At 37.2% G+C, this 25,724-nt stretch overlaps 1 protein-coding gene across 1 annotated transcript in view; it reads right to left on the bottom strand.

Moving 5' to 3' along the window:
• The window catches only part of LOC118563188 (gamma-adducin-like), a 109,259-nt gene extending 94,231 nt beyond the window's left edge, over positions 1-15,028 (bottom strand). The window contains exon 1 of the mRNA XM_036137328.1: positions 14,843-15,028. The gene's annotated coding sequence lies outside the window, so the exon portion shown is untranslated. The remainder of the gene's footprint in view (positions 1-14,842) is intronic.
• Between the last annotated feature and the right edge of the window lie 10,696 nt (positions 15,029-25,724).

Below are 25,724 nucleotides of genomic sequence, written 5' to 3'. Positions count from 1 at the left end.
TAAATATTTCCCGGTTTTTAAATAGCATTTTTACTTTAAATGTACGAAAGGACCCTGTCCACGAAGTCCAAGGGGGTGCTGGGATGCTGGAGGGGCTGAAGAGACAGAAAACTGGTATCGGCAGGCAGACACAGTGCATGATATGCAGAATGCAGCAGGGTGCTTTGCAGCTGCCCACTAAAACTGGTAGGGCATGCCAGCAGATATATTCTACAAAGAATGTGAAAGATTATATGTGAAGCAGCAATACAGCTTGAGTTGACAGACTGAACTAGCTCACAGGCATCGGCTTTTTATGCACTTTACAGTCATAATCAATAAATTTGATTATGCGTTCCAATGAGGCTTGTTTATCAGATTAAAGAACTCCTTTGAAAATAGCAACCTATATTCAGGTATTAAACATACTTTACATTAATTCCATATTTCTGTGTGTGTTGTTCTGACGTAATATTCTAATGCTAAATGTCATTATTTCATTAGCTGTTAGTAGAAAAGTATAATTAATAGAAATAAAGGCTTGAAAACATTATTCTGTGTGTAATTAATCTATATCATATGTTTAATTTAGTGAATTAAGTTAATGAAATAAAGTTGTTTTTCAATAAAATTGTGATTTGTTTTTTTTAACTGCGAGTACCAAAAAAAAAATAAAAAATGTGGGTTCATATTTTCTGCAGCAAGCTTGGTAATAACACTAATCCGTTTCAAAGTAAACCCTGGACTTGTCAAACAAATGATATCTTGCTGGAGGGGAGATGCAGAGACGAGAAAAACCAGCACAGTTACATAACAAGTGTTTCCGCTGACCGCTGCGGTGGCCTTGGTGATCTGGCAGATATGACTGTCCAGCAATACAGCATTACCCTCTTTAACCTCATTATATAAAACCCAGACACATTCTGAGTGTTCATATTTCCTCGACTCGTTACCGGTTTAGTTTTACCAGCAGGTGATGTTACTTCATATGAATATAATAGAGGTCAGACTTTAAAATATATACCATTAAAACCCACAGATTAGAAGAGTGACTGTCACACCTTTCATCATGCAACACTTTAATATCATCATTCTTATAAAAGGGGCTGACAAAACTGAAGTGATAAAATAATTTACACTTTTTAACCTATCGAGATAACCTTAGATAACCTTGATTATCAGGCTGTGTCTATTCAGAAGGAAACTACAAATTGTATTTTGTAAAATGCATTTTGGTGTAAAAAGTCAATCTGAATGATCAGCAGTTTGGGGGATTTTCTTCTAACAATAATTTAAGTAAAGTCACAGGTGGGTCAAATATATTTAAAGAAGATGACAAACATGGCTGCTCAGGTCTGGACCAATGCAAGCACAATTTCATACACACATTTGTGCAAACACACATACAGAGCTGAGCAAAACACCCAGAAGAACCGCACAGGCTCACTGTTTTATGTGTTTGACTGTAGCTGCAGCAACAAATCAATTAAATTCAAAACTGGTAATATTGGCAAGGTACATCATTCATTTGTTAGACCTATTTAATGAGGCACTTCATGCACATTGGCAACACCACCCGTGACAAAGGCAACGATCAGCCAATATTCTGCTTCATGTGATTAAAAGTGTAGATAACAATATTATATTAAAACTAAAGCATAATCAATTTACTCTTTCCATTTATAGCACTTCAACATTTTTCTCTATTTTTTTAAAGGGCATAACTCAACATTATTTTCACAAATGAAAACATTTAGTAACACATTCTCATAAATCCATTACATAAACTGCAAAATCAGCGTAGTCATTTTAAAAGTCGAACCAACCAGGAGACGTGGAGGTCTCTTGAGTTCAAAATATTCTTAATTTAAAACATTTTTTAAACAACTTCATTATGGTGCAAACCACATAAATATCAAGGTATGCAATCAAAAATAAATCAGCTCAGATTACAAGACCATCCATGGTTATATCAGCATCAATAGAAGAGTCAGACCCCAAAGCAGCTGAAAATTCTCCATCCCAGAACAACATTATGATAATCCAAATTGGATTAATTCTGAACACATGGTTTAAAAAAAAACATTGAGACCGAGGCGTCAACGAAACACAGACTTTTAAAAAAGTGGGTAGAAATTATACTGTAACTGAAAGGTGTCGAGTTTGAGGGTTGCTTGAGCCAAATAAATCCTGAGTTGTTTTATTTGATAATAGTAAATCTTGTTCACAAAAATCTCCTGATATTAAAACATGTGTGTTCAGTTGCTGTCAGGAAGCTACTTTCGATTTCAAAATTATCTTTATTCAACCAAGAAATTTGTGTCTGAAAGGAAATGAGATGGCTATCTCTCAAAATATAATAAAAAATGTAATAGGAGTTCTAGCAAAAATATTATTTTCCTTGCATTTTAATAAAAAACAGCTTGCAGAAAAGTATTTATAAACTTCTCAATACTGTATGGAAAAAAAATCTAATATTAGTTGTACCGCAGTCAACTTCTTTTGGTTGCTAACCAACCTTTTGCATGTTTCCAGATATGTTTTGATAATTTATGTTTGGTTATGAACAGGATTCTTGGAGGTTGGAAGGCTTCCTTTGCGTCAATTTTTGATTTTTAAATGTAAAACTTTCAAAAGCATTTTAGAATATAAGAAACAGACTTCCAGAGGATAAGTGGAAGGCTAAACATGGTAAAGCAAAGTTGCTTTATTTACTTATTGTACTTATTGATTCTTTAGGCCGCCCTGGTGGTCTGTGGGGGAAATACCGCACTTGCAATTGCAGGAGCTTACGGCCCGCACACACAGAAGTCTCGCTTTACGAGAACTCCATGTGTTTTTGCCCTGCCATTTACTATATGCACAGGCGAAAACAAAAACAAAGAACCGCGTGTTAACGTCAAATAAACATGCAAGCATATCGAGTTTATTATTATTATTATTATTATTTATTTAATTTTTTTATGTTGGCGAGACCTACATAAAAAAAAAAAAAATAATAATAATAATAAAACTGGCGAGGCGTCGGCGGCGGCCGGCCGGCCGCCTCGCCAAGATAGCGCTGCGGGAAGCTTGATGTTCATACCTTCACTGTGTTAGTCATTGTTTGTAGTACTGCCGTTTTTTTTTACTTTTCGTTGCGTTCGCCTGTCTGCTAAGCTCAAAACAACCGCGCCTGGCTTGACGGAGAAACCAGAACAGCTGAGCATCTTGACGACAGTGCACTATTACTTTCGCCCTAAAGACAGTTTCCAATTCATGAAATCTTTACTGTATTTGTGAAACTAATATTACAATAAAGCTGTGGTACACCCAGGATCATGTATCATTTTGTCTTTTCTACCAACTGTATCGTTAAACCCATAAATGTTAGGATAACCTGTCAATGGTTTTGCAGATTATATCCTGGTTATTTGAAGCAGGGTATAATATACATTTCTAAAAAAGAGCCTACAAAAAATATCATCCTCTTAAATCACCAAATGGCCACACTTCAGTCTTCGGGGCTAAATGGTTTTGTCTACATATAATCATTCACTTAAAAGCAAAGACTTTCTCAACAGATCCACCAAACAGCTGTCTTAACAAAAAGAAAGTCTTGCTATGGGATTGGGTCCTCATGATGGAAAGACTGTACATGTTAAAAATGCTAACCACACACTCATAAACTTCAACAACAAGCCTATTTTACTTAGTTTCTAACGTCCTACACCATTAAACAGATTTTTCCAAAGAATGGCATCGAAATTTGGCTAAAACTCAAAATATTAACATTACGTCCTGTAGCAAAGCCTTCCTGATCCCAAGATGGATGGCATCACTTAACGAAGTTGAAAACAACCATTAGGGAAATACCATGCCAAGACACCAGTAAAATCAGGATATGTAACAGCCTTATGTTTGCATTTTTTCCTCTAACCTCCAACCTAAAATGTATCTGTGACCATCCTGAAAAGACGGAACAAAACTTGGGTCGCATCCTGTGATTTCCTCTGCTGAGGTAGAGGAAATTCTGCCTTCACATACTTCCCATCCAGCGACAAGAGTCCAAGACATGTGACACAACACCAGGAACATCTGATAGGGTATCTCTCCCTGTCTCCGACCAGACACATCCTCAGTGGAAACTGTGTGTGTGTGTGTGTGTGTGTGTGTGTGTGTGTGTGTCTGTTTTTCAGCATCCTCGGGACAGTGAACTTATCCCGTAAACAGTATATTTTTCGGACGAATGCTTGCCTCACAGAAACAAGAAAAACAAGATCTAAACTTAAAGCTGGTCTCAAGATGTATACGTAGCTGCCCAAAATTTGTTTCAAAATAAAATATTAAAAACGTGTTCTGTACAATATAAAAAAGTGGACACTTCACTGTATTTGGTTTCTCTTAACGATTATAAAATGCAGAATGTCACAATGCTCCAGAATGAACAATAGAGACACATTGCCTAAAGGCTTAGGTTCCAGCTTTGGTTACACTATTCTAACATAAATATGCTTTGATCTAAACCAGAACAAGAGCGTGCACTTTGTAGCTCATTTTCGGAAAGCTGTGGGCCCGGATTTGATCATCCATGTGCATTTCCGTAATGACGTTGGATTTAAAGGGCTGTCTGAAATCGGCACAGCAGTCTGAAGCTCCTTTTCTACCCGTGATAGAGTTCTTACTGTTGACCCCATGAAAGGTCAAGAAAAAGGAGCTAGGAGCTATAACTAGAGGTATTTGGATGGAGCCAAGTTCCCCAGAGTCATGCTCATGACCTGATAATTTGACTCAAATATGTTGAAGCAGAGACACATAAAAGTTGCAGGACACCGAAAAAAAACATATGCAGGGAAAACAGAACCTCTTATGGCCTTTTTCTTGATAATCTTCAATAAAGCCCAGATTTGTGGGGTGCATCACTAATGTTTGTCCTGTCAACATATTCTCCCAACTGAACTATGAATGTCTGCAGCACCTCCAGAATTTCCATGGGTTGCTTCTCTGATTAAGGTCGTCATTGTGGGGCCAGTTAGTTTAGGTGGACGGCCATGTAGTGGTAGGATTTTCAATTGTGTCACTCTCGTATGATGGACTGAACAGTCCTTGGTGAGATGTTTAAAGCTTCAAATTTTCTTTTATAACATCGCCCTGTTTATAAAACATCTCCATAACTGTGTCCTGTGGCATCTGAAGGCAGTTGCTTCCAATGGATTTTATTTAGGGGTATCGCAGTAAAGAGGGTTGGAAATAAATGCTTGCCATACTTTGGATTTCTTTCTACAATTTTTTTTTTTTTTTTTTTTTAGAAAACCATGTATCATTTCTCTTCAACTTCCCATTAATGGCTTACTTTTTGTGAACCTATCACATCACATCTAAAAAAGAAAAGAAAAAATACAGTGAAGGTTTTGGTTATCATAAGGTAAAATGTAACAAAGTTCACAGATTTTGAATATTTTTGCAAGGTACTGTACATCCCACCTGTTCTTGGCTAATTTTCTCTACTTTTAGATTTTGGCAAACAAACTGACAGATGAGATATTTGAAACATTTCTAACAACAAATAACTCCAAACTAAAACTCCTGAGAGTCTTGGAAAAAGGACTAACAAGGAGAACTGAGCTCATTATACTAACAAACAAACTGTACTGAACAATTTTAGGGTGGATCTCTCTTGTAACAAACTGCTTTGTTGCGATCTGAATGCACAGGATGTAATGCAATGTTGCTCCTTGAGTAACTGGAACTTGTAACACATTGGCAACACTGGGTGTGGCAGCTTGAAATATGCTTCAGCTTGTTTATTTCTGCTTAATCTCACCAGGTTCCTATCTGTAATGAGGGGGGAAAAAAACGATGTGAGGGCAGAGTAGAGGAGGGTGAGAGGTAACCTGTGGGAATTGTGACAGATGGAGGTTCTGTATGTGAGCTCAGTACACTGTAACTAGCATTTGGCTGACATTTCAATACATGTTTTTTTTTAAGATTATTTGGAGAAAATAGATGGCTTTAGTGTGATCATGTAAAATATAACTATAAAATCAATTAGGTTTCTAATGCCAATACGACAACCAATGTAAGCCTAACAAGCACTATCGCATTGTAAATAACAGAGTGTAAAATTTTCAACAGCCACGAGGGAAATACACTCGGGCCTAATCAAAAGTCAACAGTCCAGTTAAATAAGCATGCAAATGTATTTATCATACACACACTATACAAAAAACACACACACACACACTATAGACATATATAGATTTGCATGCCAGGGGGCATTGCAAATGCAACATGCGGAACTAATAACCTGCAGCAAGCCTCTAGCAGGGGACATGCACAGCAATAAAATTACAACGCAGAGGCAGATGGCGCATACGCCTATACAATGTTACTGCTACAGGAACATTTATGTCAACACGAAACTAAGGCTTAAGCACAATGTGAGTTTGGTCATGGTTTTGAATTTTAGGCAGCACCAGATGCCACACACCTCAAAATAGCAGAATACAATATGGAGTAAAGCTGGAAATGGGAGGAAAGTTGACGATGATTGATGGCATTATGGATCAAGACTATTCAACTTGTTGTAAATTTGACTCTGTAAAGGCCTTTCGTCGTGTTGAAGATGACATGCTGTGATTCCTAATACACCTTTGACACTATGGAGTGTCTGTCCTGCATATCAATGGTGTGAAACAAAAGCTGCTTTCACAAAAATAATGCTTCAGCACTGTCTTTCTACCCTTCTCACACTCCAACATCTATAATGAGATCTCCAGCTAAGTGAGGCTGTCAAGGATTTTTCGGACCTGTTGAAACATTCCTTCACATATGTGTTGCAACTAAGAGACAGCAATGATGTTTCTTTATCTCATGCTATACTGTGCAGACGTTCTGTCTGCACTTACGAACATTCACTGACCTCGACATAACGAATGTTCTATTTGGAGACATGGCAAGAGACCTGGATTTATTTCCAACTAAACTTGGTGACTATTTGTGCACCCACAGCGTACATTAAAAAATTATCTGGGTTGGAACACTTGAGTATAAATATTAAGATTCAGGGTATATCATTACTAATCAGCGGTAGACAATTCCCAATGTGTCTAAAATTCCACATGAAGGCAAAGTGGACACAGCAAGCATAAAGTCCATTAACAGTTCACAGGCAGTAGTGTGTTTTGTTAAGGACTGAAGTAGATTTGCTTTAATCCTTTTCAGTTGGGTTTTATTTGTACATGTCCTTCTGTCCAATAACTTGGTGGGTTTATTGTATCTGCAAGGTCTCAATAACGCTGAGGGAGACAGTTCTGTAATGTCGAGCTGTTTCTAAGAAACTGTTTTATTTAACATCAACATGTAACCGTGGAGAATTCTGAATTTAAGTTTAACCATAAAGTAGAGAATACATTAAGAAATAAAAAAGGGGCTTAAAACCGACATCGCCACTTGACCATATTACTAACCTTAAATGAAACCTATCGTTTAAGGGCAGATGTTCCTACTTAATAAACAACAATACAAATGAGTAAGAAGTGATGTCTTAGAACCAGAAGATCAATGATAGCAGAGTGATGAGTCATGACGAAATTACCACTTTCATTGCAACCTAAATGTCAGCACTGACTTAAAAGATGACATTCAGGTTCACATCTCGTCAAATATCAGATGCAAATCCAGCTCACTGAACCGATGAAGCTCTTCACTGAGTCAGTCGGGACAACAAATAAATGCCAAAACGTCAAGGCTCAGCAGTGCTGACCCAGCAACTCATCTTTGTGGGGGGCATGATAATATCTCTGTAAACAAGCCGACCCAGGACAGTAAAGACAAGCAAATACAGTAGATATCCACAGTGACATCAGGACTCGGCACCTAGCTGAGCTCAGCGCTGCCAGCTGGGATTTGTTGCAGAGTGAGTGATTTAACAATAGCTTGGTGTGTGTGTATGCATGTGTGTTCATGCACACAAGCCGGAACAGATACAGGGGTGTGCCTGCCAGATGATTTGGTAAATGGAGGTGTTTGGACACGGAGGCAGCAGAGAGTGTTTCCTGGACACATGGAAGGTGAAAAAGAGTTCACAGAAAAAGCACTCACAAATTTTCATTTCCTCTTTTATAAGTATTTCTTGATGTTGTTTCCGGAGCTAACAGAAAAAACGTTCTGTCAAGCAGCTGAACACTAAACCGTTTTACTAAAATTACAAACATTGAATGCCTAACTAACTTTACTTTAAATAAACGTGACAATAACCAAAACTGTTTTATGTAACTACCCAGGCTAAGTATTAAAATAATGTGAGACAGGAGACGTATTTAAAGCACAAGACCATATTTTTGCTACAGTGTTAGAAATAAGTATTTGCTTGGATCTGTTATTTCAGGGTTGTCTAATTTAAATGTTTTAGGTCAAAAGGTGTCTTTTTGTCACGTCGGCAAAAACTGTCAAGTTAAAAGTACCCCAGGACCATACAAAAATTATAAGTAAAAAAATTAACTTCCCTAAAATTGTATTGACATTTAAAAAAGTTCTGAGTTCAATTCCCACAGACTCCCTGCCACTCTGTGCCCCTGAGCAAGACCCTTAGCCTCAGAATGCTCCCTAGACACTGCACAGCGGCAGCCCACTGCTCCCCAAGGGGATGGGTTAAATGTGGAGAAATTTTTTTTATTGTAATGTATGTTGTAATGGCAATAAAGAATATTGTTATTTTAGGCTGTATTGCTTTTTGGCTAAATTGGGAAACTTTTTGGTTAAAGCTATTTTGCTAAACCTTTGTTGTTTCTAAATCTACTATACAAATAAATTTAACATCGATGTTAGGTGTGAATATAAGGGGTGCTGTGTAAGGATTGCTGAACGTTTCCTTTTGTACTGCTTTGCCAAGAGTGGAAATTTCATTTGCTTTTAGTCAAATGTTTTTTTTTCCCCCCTTCAAAATAAACGTGTGATTCTCTGGTTCATGTTGTGACTCAACATGCCAGGCTGTTGTGCAATGGCGAAATGAGACTAGAGTATTCAAATATCATGCGTATGCATCCATGTAGTTGGACCTTTCTATGAATTGCAAAAATACAAACCCTACATGCATTCCCACACAGCGAGTGGAATAACACCCAGAAGCCAGACATCCATGAAATCTTCTCACAGGTCCAAAAATGCACCCAAACACGAAGCACAAGTGAACACTCCATGAAGAATGAACTCTTGACTAATGAGTCTCTCGTTTCGCAGACTTTACATGCAAGTAATTTAGCTCTGCTGGTAAATATGTGAAATGACAGGCAAATGAATGGAGTTGGTGACCTGGAAGTTTTCATCTAATCTGCATATTAATGGAGGCCCTCGGGGCACAGTAAAAGGCAAGGACACTCACCAACATGACAGGCAAGAAGCCCAGGCAAAACAGCACAGAGTCAGTGCCATTCCCTTCTCATTCAGGGTATTTTTTCATAATGATTCAACTGATCAAAGACTCAAGTTGTTATGGATCTAACCTTATAAAGAATGTGTAGATGGTTATATAATCCCAACCGTCTGAGCTTAAAAAAAAAAACAGACTGTTGGAGTTTTGACAAGAAAAAAAACTCCTGACTTTTAACCCATAATAGCTCAAGTTAATAAAGTATGCTGACTTGATAATAACTATAATTACAGATAAGATGCAATCAATCGTGACCACTCCACAAGATTAGGAAAAGTATAGCCTGGCCGAGTCAACATTCCCAAGTCAGCTTTTCATGATGAGAAATGTTTGAGTCATAGAGACACTTTAATAAGAAGACAACAGGGGAAGGGTGGGGGATGAAAAGAACCACTGTTTGTCTGAAAACCTCGTTTGGCCAAAAATCTGTCACCTCTCCCTCTTGCGTAGTAAGAAGTTGACCCTGTTTACCCCGGCTGCTCCACTCTTGTATTTATGCAAGACCCTCTAAGATGCATGGGAGGATCTGCTGACGTCTTGCGTACATTCATGTTAAATGTGACCTGTTTACATTTTAACTAGTGCATATGATAGAAGGGCAATCTTCTTCAGACAGGACAGCAGACCACTTCAGGAAGTCCGCTATCAAATGATAAGTTAGTAAGGTTTTAGACTTTGGCAGGACTGGACGATATAAGGAAAACAAAAAAGTTGCAATATTATTGTTGAATATTGTAATTATAATAAAACTGTCACTGCAAACACTAAACCCTATCCACCACTATTTTCCTTCGTCGTCTCCACCGAACTTATCAGATATTTCTAATCAGATCTCTATCTTTAGCCAGAAACAAAATAAATCGACCTTTAATACCTTTGATGCTCTTTGTTGGTTGATTTATCCTTTCACTGCCTTGTCCTGGTTTTTAATAGGGTGGCAGTGTCATAAACGGCACTTGTCTGCCACCTAATTTCTGTGTCTTGTTACAATCTGCCCTAGCCACTAACCTGTCCTAGTATTCAGTGGTTTCCTGCCTCCTACCAGTTTATTATTTAAAAAAAAAAACTGTAAAATGTACTCCTGGTCTGTTTGTCCTTTGAGTCTCTTGCTTAGTACATTACACTCCGGATCAGCAAGCCAAGGACCCAACCCTTGTCTTCCATCCAGCTCCCATTGAACAAGACCTTATGTCCTCTCCCCACAAGTGGCTAGCAAAGCCCTCGGACAACACGTCTCTCAGGACCACATTGGTGGTGAAATCCCTCGACTGCACTAAGGTGGTGATATAGGTCTTCTATGTTTAAGGACATGATTCTCAGCCATGAAAATGCTCATTATGCCCTTCACATTGAGGGTCAGGGATTTCTTCAGGTGGAATAGTTTAAGCATCTTGGTTTCTTGTTAATAAATGATGGTTGAAGAAAAATATGAACAGACAGAAGAGGGTGATAATACCGCCTTTCCTCTGTCTGTCTGGCATTAGAGCTGAGGTGAAAAGCTTCCCATATGGTCATGAGGTATGGATCGTGGCCCTACCTGCAATAATCGTTGCTAAATTTCATATGTTATATCACAATCACAAAGGAATGCTTAGAAGCAGCAATTGGTTGAGTATCAACTGTGATGCATTCCCACTCTGCTAGCAAATATTAATACTGGCTAGCGAGATGGTCAAAATGGATGGTATCTGCTCTTGTTTCACATCAAGAGTATTTGACTTTCAGTGGTTGAGATACAAAAGCTCACAGAAAGAGGTGGAGAAAATGTAATGATGAAAAAGAAGTTTGAAAACGTTTGTTAATTGTAATGGATATTGGTATAATTTCAAGTTTTAGCAATTGTCTGACAAGTACACATGTCCCTGTTATCCTACAGCTCTAGTTGCAATGCCCACCTTTATTTCAAATTATGGACAATGACGGTGGACAAAAAACAAAACACGAAAGATTCATCAGTACTGTCTGACCTCTTCAACCAAAAAGAACCACAACATTAAAAACAGTCAACAGACATGGACCATGATGCAAGTATTAAGGTATACCAAGATTTTAAAAAGGTAAGAGTTCAAAGACTGTGCTATCGTATAGAATTGCACAGCAGTAACCCTCATCCACTTGTCGTTGACCGAGGTAGGCTGAAAGAAGGCTCCTATGCTTTACGTCGTTTATTATTATTTTTAATATCACAAGTACTCTTTGAAACTTTTGAGATTCTGGAGTACAAGATGTTGTTGGGAGTATTACATGTGCAGATTTTGTAGCCATGAAGATGATATTATGTTAGTATTTTTGTTTAATATAAAAGAAAAACACCCTGAAAGCCACCATATGAGTGTTGAATCTGAAATGTCCAGACTGTGCTATTTCAGATCTAAAGCATTCCCCTGATCTTCATTTGGTCTTTTGGGTGTAAGAGGCAGTTAAACACATGTTTAACTCATTCCTCTCCTTTACTATCAGACTAAACCAAGAAAAATCTGACAAAATACACATGGTGAGCTAAGAACAGAGACAGGCAAGAATACGCAAGTCCGCTTGTTTGTGAACTCATGTCCTCTAACAAAGAAAACAGAGTCCAAGGCTTCATTAAATTGCACTGGGCAGGGAGAATGGAGCCACATGTTTTTGATAAGTCCTCTAACAGAGCAGGATGAGGTAATGATGAAGTCATCTGAGTCCTCTGGACAGGTTCAAATTCACAGTGTTGGGCGTATGTTAAATAGTTTTAGGCACACAGGCACACACATGCCTTTTTCTGTGGAATTATACTTAATGTAAAACAGTCTACAAATGTAGATTGCTCATCAATATAAGCCCCTTTACATCCCAGCTGATGGGATAAATCTTCTGTTCATTGGGTTGTAGTGTCTAAGTTGGGTACAACCAATCAGACCAGTTGATTGATACTGAAAGACCATATGCGATGCTGGCTACGTTGACATTTTATGATGTTCTTATTTTCGTATGAAGGCTGCACCTCTTGTTGATATGATATAGGATTTTTAGGCTATAAAACCTACCTGTTTGTCTGCTCTTTACAGAGTAGTAAAAGCTCATCTATTAGTTGAACTGTCTGCTCAGGTAGCCAGCCTACCATCAGCTGCTTAACAGATTATATAGGATATATAACTTATGTTATATATCTGTTGAAACTCTCTTCTTTAAAGGGGTTTTAAACCACAGGAACTCTTTGGTGAGACGTTTTATTGGTTTTAAAAGATTAAGAATTTGCCTCGAGGGTAGTATCTGAATATTTCTCGGTTTGTGATATGAAGAGTAATTTATCATTTGCCCAGCAAATGACCTCCTTTGGAACATTTTTCCAAATAAATACTGTTTAGATTTTTTTTTTTTTTTTGTTTGCTTATTTAATAGGAGTGTATTAGGTTTATTTTCAGAATGTTGTATTGTTTATTGGTAAAGGCTGTGTATGATAAAAGTTAAAAGGACCTCAAAGTAGAAAGACAGGGGTTTCGTTCTTTTAATAATCCAAGCAAAGCATAGAGAGGAGAGGTAAGTAAGGTGAGCAGGGACTGTGGCAATAGAACACGATTTAATATTAGACTAATCAAAGAAAAAAGTAGACATATTGAGAAAGGTGAATAGTGAGTGAAAGCAGGAGGTCTGATTACTGAGGACATCTAGAGGCAAATACAGTAATAACAACCAAATAACAAAACAATTCAGAATCTATTATAAGCTATAACAATAACAAAGATCAACAGAACAGATACAAAGACTGCCCCCCACAAAAAAACAAAAACAATAACCAACACAACACTGTTTTTGTATTTCCCACATCCAACTCCATAAATGTATCAAAACCTGACTAATCCCATGAAGCTCTTTCTACCCCCCGAGAATAAACATTGCCAGAGTTCCCTGAGATTTGAAACACTAAAAATATTCAAAAACAAAGCACAGCAAACCTTCTCGCTGTTTCTTGTCACTTGGCTGGCTAAGGCATCTAGCTTTTGTTTCAGTCTTCATCCTCCAGCTAAAGAGAAAACTTTTTAGGTCCTGCAGCCACATGTAGCATAGCCAATTCCCATGATTTTATTGACATGACTTTGATTCCCCACATCTGGATTTGCTTTGTGGATACCCGGAGACTAAAAGCACTGTGTCTACTGAGAATGGATATTTAGAAAAGTTTACTTTAACTTGTTAATAAAATCTCAGCACACATACTTGAAGCTGTGTAGCAAGACATTAGGTAATAAACCACAGATCTATTTGTCTTAGTGAAGACACTGGCAAGTAGGATTGCTTTACAAGAGTAAATTAACATTTTTCAAAACTTGCCTGAAAAGTATTTTTTCTCTGCAAACTCTAAACAAGCCTTCAAATCAGGAAAAAAATGAGTATATATATTTTTTCTTTTGTACTTTTTGAAACTGGAGTTGGGAACAGTCTGATCTGGACGTCATTCTTGGATCACATATTCGGCTGAGGCCACAGGTCCAGACTCAATGGCTCCAGGTAAAAAAAAAAAAAAAATGTCCATGTTAAACTATACATTGTAATTGTAAATAAACATAGACTTTATGTGCTGGAGATGTCATTTTCTCACATCCAAAGCAAAGTATTTTGCCGCTACTTTAAGCCAAGTTAAATTGTCTGACTAAAGTATTTTTTTTTTCATCAAATGCAATCCATCTAGTCTGCCTATTGCACTGTATTAAACCTTGTATTGTATGCCTTTAGGTCTAATTCAACACATGGACATTTGACAGCTATGTTTGAACATGTATTTGAAGATACAAAAACTGTTATGAGCTGCCTTAAATTCTTTAGAAAATTTGCTTATGCATAACTAATGCAGATGATTTGAGAATAGACCTTGAAATATCATTAAGGAAACTAAAGACTACCCAGATTAATAAATCTCGTCTCCAATAATTTGCCAAACCCTTTGTAAGGTCACAGTTTAGCTTCAGATTGCATTTCAAGCCGCAACTCATGAAAACATCTGAAAAAGCTAATTTTCTGATGATAATTGCCATGAACTGAGCAGTCAGTGGATTTAAATCTAAACCTGACCAACTGGAAGCCTTAATTGCAATGGTATTGGAATAAATTGGAACAAACTAGACTTCATGCAACAGGGTGTAATTGTTTTTTTTTTTTGTTGTTTGTTTGTTTTTGTTTTTTTGGCAGTCTGCAAAGTGCCTTTCCACAAATGACTTAAAACAAAAACCAAGGTTCTGTAGATACATTCAGTGTTCATGTCCAGGCTGACAATGCGTCTTTACATTTAAGTATTGACCAACTGCGACGGTTCCATCCTATTGATCACAGCTGTTATGATACTAAAGGTTCAATAAGATATTACTGAGTACAATGGCCAACCAAGCTTCCCCTGATATACCTTTAGACAACCTTCAGATTGCATGGATCCAGCTTCATGTTATCAAAACAGCAAAATTACATGATCATAACATTATTGATTACCTGCTGCAGTAGGCGGTCTTTGGAGGCGCACGCCAGCTGATGTGGACACTTTTTGCTGGGCCTTGTTTTAGTTAGAACCTGGTGTTTTTTTTTCCCCCTCACACCTATCACTGATATTCACTGAAAACTGTGGATTAAAGCAGCTGCCAGCGGGGCTCTGCAGCCCGTGAACATGCTGTAGAGATCTGCTGCACCAGCTGCAGAGGAATCGCTGGCTCACTATATGGCAGGAAGTAGCGTGGCTGTCGCACAAAGCGGCGGTGCACTATTTCGCAAATCCCTCGTTTCAAACGGCGTACACGTGATTCGGGCGGCATGCCAAAGTGCGGTTATTTGTGTTTGTCCTGATTGAGCCACATGGAGAACATAAAAACAGCCAAGTGGTTCAAGTTCACTCTTTGCATGCAATACACGTAAAATGACGTCAGAGACACGCTACAGCAAATGGCACAGTACGCAACGTTTACGTCGTTCTTACAAATACATTTTTTATTAATTGTGTACGCAGCAATAATATTGTTGAAATTTTAGCTTTAGTCTTATCAAAAACAATAGAAATATATATTTTGCACTGAGCTATATTATACACTGGAGTGCTGATTTTGCCAAAGAACTGAAGTCACTGGCCGCCATCTTGCTACTCCCTACTCTCACAGAATCCCATAGGATTTGGTTGCAACAACAAGCAGTTTTCTGGCTGAGTGACAAACGTTTCACAGGTAATTCTACAGTCAGTGGATGTACTAACACTGTCAACTACTAGGAAATTAGGTGCTGAGATATTTTACATGTTATTCATATTAAATATATATATGTATATATAAGTATGTGTATATGTATATATGTATATATATGTATACACATATGTAAATATATGTTTTTGTATATTGTTATGTATATATTTATAAATGTTAAACATATATATTTAAATGAATTAAATGCAAAATATTTCATCACATGACTTTCTCAGTACTTGATATTTTTTAGAACATAACATAAAACTATTTGGCATTTGACATTTTAAAAGTCTTAAGTCCCCCCTGAACATGAGAAAATCCTCGTTATTCGATGCTGTAGCGCACATCTTCCCTAGTTACTGAGGGGAAATAGGGAGTACCAATATGGCGGCTGGTGGCTTCAAAGCGACTCGTTCAAACAGACGGTGATTAGCACTCCAGTGTATTATATAGCTCAGTGATATTTTGACTACTGCAGATTCAAGAGGAAACTTGTGTGAATTGGTTAGGTTTATGCTGTGGTACGATGGCTCCATCTAGTGGTTAGGAAGATTTATGGGTTTTCCTGAGGCTTAGTCCTTTACCTAATTTATTTTCTGGGTTTTTTTGGGGGGGTTTTCCTGCAAAGCGCAGTTTTGGTCAGAATTGTTGTTCTTTATGGTATGGAACACAGTATCAGTTTATTATAACATTGTTTCTAGAAAAGAAAAATAACACACAAACTAATAGGCAAAGGCGGGCAGCAACTAGTTACATTTACTCAGTTACATTAACTTGAGTAACTTTTGGAATAACATGTACTTTTAAGAGTAGTTATACGGCACTGTACATTCCCCTTTTAGTTGAGTCATATTATTAAAAAATATCACTAATCTTACTTGAGAAAAAATTCTGTCTGCACCCTGGTCAATTCATTGAACAAAGAACATACTTGTTTAACCAGAAATGCACCAGATAGCGACACACCTGCAGTTTCTGTTAAAGTGATACTTCTAGTTTGAACACAAGCTTTGTTGTTTTAATGTTATTATCTATCTGCTGAGAGCATTGTGCCATTTGGAGGTCAAGTGAACATACAGTAGATGTTGTCATAGGAAGTAAGAAAAACAATCAGAATGGTGTGTGATTTTTAAAAAGTATTTAATAGTTATTTTTTGTGGGAATATTTTTTATTTCAATCTTTAAAATACTAAAATGTTTACTTTATATTTATCTATGTCCGATTACATCACTTCTAAATAGTAAATCAGATGTTATGATTAGGTACTCAGTATTTCAGTAGCCTTCCTACCAAATACTGTTTTGCTCTTACTTGAGTAACTTCTTGGTTGGCTACTTTTTACCTAAGTAAAAATATGTTGAAGTAGTGCTACTCTTACTTGAGTACAGTTTTTGTCTACTCTACCCACCTCTGCCACTGATGTACCTATTTAATGACTGATGCTCTCCAGACTTGAGACTTGACTTGGACATCTTTGTGTGTCCATTCCCAACACTGTATAGAGGTAAACATGTCAAGATGGCGTTGGGTCTCACATGAAAATGCACTTGCAAGAGATAAGTAAATGTCTGATTTAGTTATCATAAGTAAGTAATTTGAACAAATATGTAATTTAATCAGACAAATGATAATTTTGAGACTTTGAATTTTAAAATTAAATTAAAAGGTGTTTTTGCTTGCCAGAACATAGTGAATAAAACAATTCATACAAAAAAAGAGGTCCTTCACCAACTTTGATTCATCATTTGTTGTGTACGTGGTAATGCCTAAAGGAAGTTAAATGTTGTTGCCCTTCTGCTTTAGTTTTCAGGCCACATGTTGTCTTACCTCATATTCATTTCTCTTTGATCACTCTGCAGTCTGTGCAAGCGAAATAAATGATGAGCAATGTTTCTCCCTTCTCTTGTTAGATGTTGGGATTATGAAAATATACTAATAAATACTGTCTGGAAATGAATAAATCTTACTTAACCTGATTTAAGAAATGCATACGTGTCGCGTTATAAAGTACAGAGGATCATATGCAAAAATCTGGTTACATTACAGGCAATTGGCATCTCATAAATTTGCATGTGGAAAAACAAAACAGTTTTTAGCATAGTAGGGTTATTAAATCCAACTGAATAATTGCAGGCATTCTATTTTTTACACGATAATGAATGAATGAATTGAATTGAACTAAAATACTTTCCTCTCTCCAAGGGGCAATTCATTTGGAACAGAGTCCACAAAATTAACACACAATGAGCACTCGCCCTACTAAACCAAGATATTAAAACATTCAAACAACATTTACAGGATAATATCAGAACTCCAGGTAACACGATTTATCAGGAATGATTTAAAAATCAAATAGCTAAGGGAATAAAAGACTTTAGGTTGGATCTCTCCTAATGGGCATAAGTAAACCTCCTTCTTGACAGCAAGAGCCTAAACTCAACCAGCACACCCTTCCAAAAGTTAAAACAGATTCAATAAAAAAAAAAAAAAAATGTTTTAAGACTTTGATATACATGAAAACTATTGTCCAGGATAATGGCCAAATACCTATACTGGCTGACTATCTCAACAGCTGTAACATTAAGTCTTGGTAAAATTGTAGGCTGATTCTACGGAAATTAATCAGCATCTCTTTCGTTTCAGAAACATTTGGGTGCAACAATGAGTTGTTGTTGTGACGATTGAATGATCTCATCTAAAACTAGTCCAAGGCTAACAATCACAGAGTCATCTGCAAATTTAATGATGAACCTTCACTCCATCTGACTCTGACACTCGTTAGCGTAGAGCAGGGGTCACCAACATGGTGACCACGGGCACCGGGTAACCCCTAAGCACCGCATGCAGTGCCTTCAAGCCTGTTCAAAAAAATAGCACAATCATCCAGTAATCTGCATTTAAAATGCTATTTTATTCCTTTTTAATCATACTTGTATTTACATAGATTTAAAAATGACAAAAGCATTAAAAACATATTTATATAATGTATATAAATATGCTAAGACAAACCAGATGAGCACACTAGCGCCTTGGAAAAAGTGTTATTAACTTTTTTCTCTGAGACTTTCACGTCAGAAAGTCCACCATCCAACAAATGATGCCAAAGTCAACTAGTGACAAATCACCCAGGCTCCTGGCCAGGATTCATCAGTTAAATGGAACAGGTTTATTTGGTTTCACTACCACGGACTTGGAGCAACACACGGCATTTTGCAAAATATGTTTAAAAGCCAGCAATGCTGCATTTACGTCAAAGAAAATGTACTGTCGAAAAACTCTGAAGGGGGTAAGGTGTTTACCCCAAGATGAGGCACTTTTATTTATTCATTCAGTTATCAAGTTAGTTTGAAGTTACACCAGTAAAGGGAAGTCTGTTCTTAGATTCATGATAAAAACTAGCTCATTCTGTAATGCCACTAGCAGCAAACATTTAGAGTTATATTTTCATGGTTTACAATGGCAGGAACTGCCATCTTGTTTTACAAGCATGTTTCAGAGCTTTTATTTAGTTGCACTTTGAATTCAGGTTAACTCCCAGCTGGGATGATGGAAATAAAAGCTAATTAAAAATGATTTATGTGATTTGTTATTATGAAACAAAAGGGAGAAAAAAATGATTCATTGAATTTATTTTTTAAACCATATCACCCAGCCCTATTCTGACTCTTATTCCACTGCTCAGTAACACATCCCAAATGCACACCTTGTATAAGGAAACCACAACAACAAGAATATAGACCCCCAGAGAAAGAATGGCTGTTCTGTGGGTGAGCTACCTGTTTGACATTAAGAACAGGAAGGGATATTAAAACATATATTTTTTTGTTTTGTTTTATTATCATTGTTTTATTTGTTTTATTTTTTGTAAGACAAAAAAAAATCCTTATTTATTTGGGGAAGACACTGGGTTGATAATCCAGCACAAAGGTCACTAACCGTAGTGTCCATACAGCTTCTGGCAGCACTCATGTCACTGTCTCCAGGTCTGCAACCAATAACTGGTCTAAAATACTAACTTTGTGATGATTTAAAATCTTATTGACAGTGCCTGGATATTACAGTACTGAGTTATACTGCATAATAACCTATTCATTGTTTGTAGGATGAGGATGATGACTCAAAGGACAACAAAAGGCTTCAACAAAAGGAGAAAATATTGGCAAATGGCTGGAGGGTGCATAGCCAATTGGCTCAACGTCAGGTTAAATACCAACTGAACCATGCCAAACAGGTTTTTCCTTTGTAACACACTTTGTGTTCGGTGTATGATATCAAATCATTTGATGGCAAAGGAGGTCAAGTTGAAGTGAAGTCATGACTCATTAGTGTGAAAAGTCCAGGTCAAGTCCAAGGTCTTTTATGACTTTACCAAGTCAAGTCAAAAGTCATTACATTTGTTACTTGCGTCTGACTCGATTCTACGTCACACGACTCAAGTCTAAACCTTTGCTGATCCCTAATAAAAGTTGTTAAAAATGGTTTAAAACACTCACAATTGTGAGCTTTTGGCTTTGTTTCAACAAATGAGTTTAGCTACTTATATTTGAATGTTCTGTTTGCTGTTATCTTATTTCATTGGTCATGCACAAATATAGTGCAGCATCACCTCTACTCATGAATAAAAAGAGTTAACTCAGCATTTGTAATTTATAGGCAATTATAGTAATCATAGTAATTACACTAAGTAATTTCCCTCTGGGATTATTAAAGTATGTCTGATTCTGATTTGATTTGAAAGCATCAATATCAGTATGTCTTTGACAACCTGGGAATATCTCAAGATAATGCCTGTGCAAATTCTCAGTTCTCTGGGTCATCGCAACAGAAAACAGGCTTATATCGGAGGCAACCGCTCAGTTCTTTCTGAAAACATTTCGACACCTATCCAGGAGTCTTTGTCAGTTCTGGTGGCTTGTATTTGAGCAACCTGCAGTTGGTGCACTGCTGTTTTTTAAAAGACTTGGAGGCCCATCCTCCTAGGCACATTCTAAGTTAGATGATCTCAAGATAATGGGGAAATCCTACAAAATAGAAGGGCTTGAAGGCAGAGTTGCACTTGCAAGGGCCTGCAGTTCCTGGGGTTGTGGTTGGGTTAGGGGTCTCTGGGTCCTGGGCTGCTGGCATGAAAAAAAGAGACCATCCATGATGGCGCAGCAGAGGCCAGCCTCTGTACTTCACACTCTTGAACTTTGTGTGATTTTGTGCCTTTATTCTCGTCTCTGCCACCGTGCTGTGGTCACTTTCACTAGAGAGGAGTTCTTACACATCACACCGTCTACGACCCTCTGTTTCACAAAAACTTGGCTCAGTGAGCACAGTCTGGACTGGGCACTTACAGCGCAGTGCCCTCTGGGAAAAGGGGAGGAGGTAGAATCTGCTTTTACATAAATACATGTTGGTATATTGATGATTTTCATACATGGTTTTAGATTACAGTTTACATTGTGGTAAGATTATTGTGCATATGCCATCACACAGATGAAGGTACTGTATGCTAGAGTCCAGCTGAAGCTACTCCATCAAGCAGGCTAACTGGTAAAGGGGGCCAGAAACCACTGCCTTCTTTTGCTTGCAACGGACTCTACAAAATCATGGTGGATCCAGTGCAGAGCTGGTTGAAAATAAGTAGCAGTTAAGAGTGAGTGCACTTTCTCGCAGTGAGATAAATGCTTTTAGACAAATAAGGCGGAAAAGAGGCCACCACTGTCCAAGAAAATATCAAGGACAAGCTGACATTTCACAGGAAGTACAAGGATGGAAGCCAGACAACTAGTCTAAAGTGAATGTGTCTGATTCATTCTTCTTTTAAACCAAGAGCAAATTCCTCCAACAGTTCACACATAATTTGAGATAGTCTGCATATTTCATGCTGTATTAGAGGATAAGGCCTCAAGACCCCAGTGGTAACAATACAGCTAAAAGATGAGGACACAAACTGCGCACTCCACAAAGCAGTGCAGTCTCTTGCATTTATTGCGGCGGTTTTGCACACGCTATTTGATTTATTCAACTTTGGATTCCCAAAGCGGATAGCACCAAAAACACGTGGCCACACACAAAGTTATTGGAGCTTTTAGCAGCCATCTGGGCATCACGTAGCAGTTGTACTACATTCAGTCACAAAGACAGTAGATACGATAAAATGATAATAGATAAGAAAAAAAAAAGAAGGTCAAACTCCTGACCTGACCTGTCAAGGCACTGCTTAAACCTTTAAGAGTAACATCTGACTCTGGAAATCATGTTACATGATTACAAGTAATATTACATATTACATTATTACATTACATATTACATGTCAAATTTAAAAAAACCAACACGGGAATGATGCCTCCTTTTAACTGGTCCATTCAAAGATAAAAGACAAATTTAGTCAATAAAAATTTACTGTGCCAATTTGTACAAGGATAAATTTTATTACCACAAAAAATAAGAACAAACAAAGAAATAACCCCCACACGTCTGACAACTAAACTGGAAAGTTGGGAATCATACCTTTTGCCAAGGTTAATATATATACCAGAAACCATTTGCCCACGTTTGCATCAAGTGCAGGATATACCAAGGATTGCTCTGACTCTGCCACTGTTCTGCCAAGGTCTGTACCCCCTTAGTCAAATCATCATAAAGAGCAAATATGAATACCGATTTAAAGGTGGAGGCTCCATCAATCACATCCTCTACATGGATGACTTGTGGCTGCATGCTAATAATGAGTGAGACCTTGATCCACCTTACCAAGATAAGGCATTCGGAATGTCATTCAGATTAATTTATAGTGGATCTGCCAGAAAAGCAACATCAAATGTATTTTACCGAGATTGATCTTAAAGTTAGTTCCAAGAAGGAAGCAGGAAGCTGAAGCCTGTTCCAAGAACAGATAAAACAGCAATCGTTTCAATCAACACAGACAGGTTTTCATTGGCCGTTGCTCTGGGTTTGTTAGTTCAGTGGATACATAAAAACATGCTGAACTTCATACTTGAATACCTCTCTGTTTCCTGAAACGTTGTATTGTTTCAGAAACGCCCAGCAGTCAATGGAGACTTTATTTATTGTGAACAAATCAGGCATAAGTTTCCAGTCAGCATCCTGGCTTTAAAATGCTATCTTACCTGTCCTCGTAGGTGGGGTTGAAGCAGAGGTGTGTTGTTTAGGCCTCTCTTTAAAGAATGAACTTAGCAAAGAAAAAAGTAAATCAGCTATTCTAAATCCATCCATCCATCCATTGTCTAAATGTGTTTTTCCGTGCAGATGGCAGGGAGGCTGGTGCCCATCTCCAGTAGTCATTGGGCAAGGGGCATGGTACAATCACAGACCTATTGTAATTATATATAGAGAAATTATGTTTGTGTAGTTTTCAGTTTATACTCAATGTAAAAAGTAGTCTTTATCGAACGTACTGCCAAAAAATATATATAATTTTTAACAAATCACTTTCTTTTTTTAATTTTTGATCAGAAACTCTTCAATACTCTTAATTTAGTGATTTGGGCTTTTGACTTGCGATAATATGGGGGTTGCAAAAGTGTCAGATAAAATTTCTTCTGCAGCCTTAAATAATTTAACTGTACTACACAAGGTGATGTGAGTTAGAAAAGCCAGAGGGATCCTAACGAATTCAGATCACCCACAGCACCATTAGTTCAAGTCAAATCAGCTGCCAAGATGTAGGACTAATAAGACTGAAAAACAAATTTGTTCCTTGGATTTTTGAATGAGATGTTGTGATTTCTTGTAAAATGTTTTTTTTTTTTTTTTTACATGTTGTTTTTGTTTCTAAACCTTTGCTGTGAAATCAAATACCTTTAGTGGATAATGGGGATTGTTAAACTTCTTGAAAGGCTGGAGAACACATAGAAAGAAAATCCCATGCAGTTTTCAGCTCAACTCAGATGTTTTTTCTAGACGTTAAGAACTACAGAGTGCTGTGAACTGATCAAGTCTTGGAACAAGATTGACTCAAATCTGGTGAAACCTTTTTTTTTTTTTTTTTAACCAATTTGACCATATTTTTTGGGTCATGATCCATCCTAAAGACCTATGACACATTTTCGGTTTACTGCAGAGGTCACCTGATTTTCATTTAGAAAGTGCTGGCATTCCTAAGGGACCATGATGCTTTGTATTTTAGGTGTTCTCTGGGCCTTTAAAATGGGAAACAGCCCCATAGTATCAAAAATCTCCCACCAGAGTTAAATTGAGGCATTAAGTGTTTTCCCTGAAATCACTTGTGAAAGAGATTCTAATTCTGAACAGTATTTTATGCCAAAGAGATCAATCTTTGTCTCAAGCAGTTTATTTTTTGTGATGGAAGGACAGAGATTTTTTTCTAACATTTAGATAACGTCTAAATTGTTTTGGCACCATGATGACCCCAAGATGTCACTGTATGAATATGAGGTATGAATAAAGTCTGTAAAACAGGCCTTATTCGTACCTCCCAGGTCAATTTAAAGTCCACCCAACAGAAAAGCCGGTAGGATGAAAAAGTCCTCATTTGTGCCCCCAACAATGTTCTGCTAGGGATCAGATGACAGCATACAGGCTTGGGTTTTGTGACCATGTTGCTTGTGCGTGCCAACAGGTAATACGCAATGTCAGAAATTGGTGCCAAACACAATCTGATGAAAACAATTGTCAGATCATTAACTGGAAAATAACAACAACGCTTTTTTTCTTTGGCCAGATATGCTGTTTTCCGACTGAGTATCATTTTCTCCGGGGGTCAAAGGCAAACAAAAATGGGGCTGATTATGTTGAGAAATTAAATTTTTTCTGGTTCTTTTCTTCCTTTCCTTTTTGGTGTAGACTGTACTCAAAACCAATCCATTGTCACTTCCTTAGGGGGTTTATATGTCCGAGTGAAAGGCAGTCGCTAAGATGCACTAAACATAAATAGGAATAGGCCCTTGTCTATGAAGTCCAAGAGGCTCCCAAACAAGGACACGGAGGGGTATTTCAAGACCTTAACACTAAGGTTCAGATATTCTCTTGCGTCTCGTATAACCCTATTTACTGTGACTAGTTTCAAGATAAACCTGGGTTCACATTCAGCCTTGTGGCTTAGACTATGTGAAATGGACCCCTGTGTCTCGACATTTTTACATTCAGGGGCAGCATGTGGTCAAAGACGACTAATTAGAAGAACTTAGAAATTAAAATCTACTGTATTATTGTGGAATCCCTCTCAACCCCAACTAAACAAATATGCTTAATTTAAAGGTTAAAATCTTTTATAAATGTTCAGTAACATTTTATACTACTCCCAGCAGCTGCTAACCGTCACTGCTCTCAAAACCCTCAATAAGTGTTTATCAATCCTGTCGTTTTTGCAGTTTTTTGATTCTTGTAAACAGTCTTTCTGTGTTTATGCATAAATGCTCATACTTATTTTGCACATCTGAAAACAAAATCCCTCTACTCAGTGGCACACTTCTTTGATTTTACGGTATTGTATGGTATTCTATTCTATTATATTCTAAAATCTTAATTTAATTCAACAGATTAAAAATATGATAAATATGGAGGGCTCTTTATGCAACTAAATGATCGCTAATGATTTCTTGCAAATTCTTGTTATTTAAATTGCCTATAACATAAAATGTAGAGCTAAAACTTATCCCTATAATTAAAACATTTTTCCTATTCAGACGTCTCTGCAAATGCTTTAGCAGCGTGTAATGATCTTCACAAGGGCATGACTCATCTAAACTTCTCTTTCATGACTCATTGTTTTTCCACTTCCTAAGTCATATGTGTCAATTTCTTTCTTTATAGGTTGGATTCATAAGGGTCCATATTGTTTTCTTAGAATGCTCAACATTTTTATCAACGTAACACTGTGTAGTAATCCAAAAAGAGCCCTAGCCTAATATGCGATCCAAGTAAGACTATTTTTATTATTAAAAAGACTACTCAAGTACTAAGTAAACTGCAAAAACATGACAAAAAATAATTAAAGCTTTCTTGAAATGAGTATGTCTGTGCTTTATGTGAGCAGGCAAGTTTAAATGATCTGCCATTGGAATAAGATTTTTAAACTTAAAATAGGAACAACTCATCTCCATCATCTTATTTCAAGTGCTTTATATCTAATTATCTTATTTTAGGGGTCAAAATATTCATTCCATTGGCAGATAAT

The sequence above is a fragment of the Fundulus heteroclitus genome, chromosome 5 (assembly GCF_011125445.2).
Source record: "Fundulus heteroclitus isolate FHET01 chromosome 5, MU-UCD_Fhet_4.1, whole genome shotgun sequence".
Lineage (NCBI taxonomy): Eukaryota > Metazoa > Chordata > Actinopteri > Cyprinodontiformes > Fundulidae > Fundulus > Fundulus heteroclitus.
The sequence above is the reverse complement of the archived record's forward strand: the minus strand, read 5'-3'. Positions and strand labels throughout refer to the sequence as shown.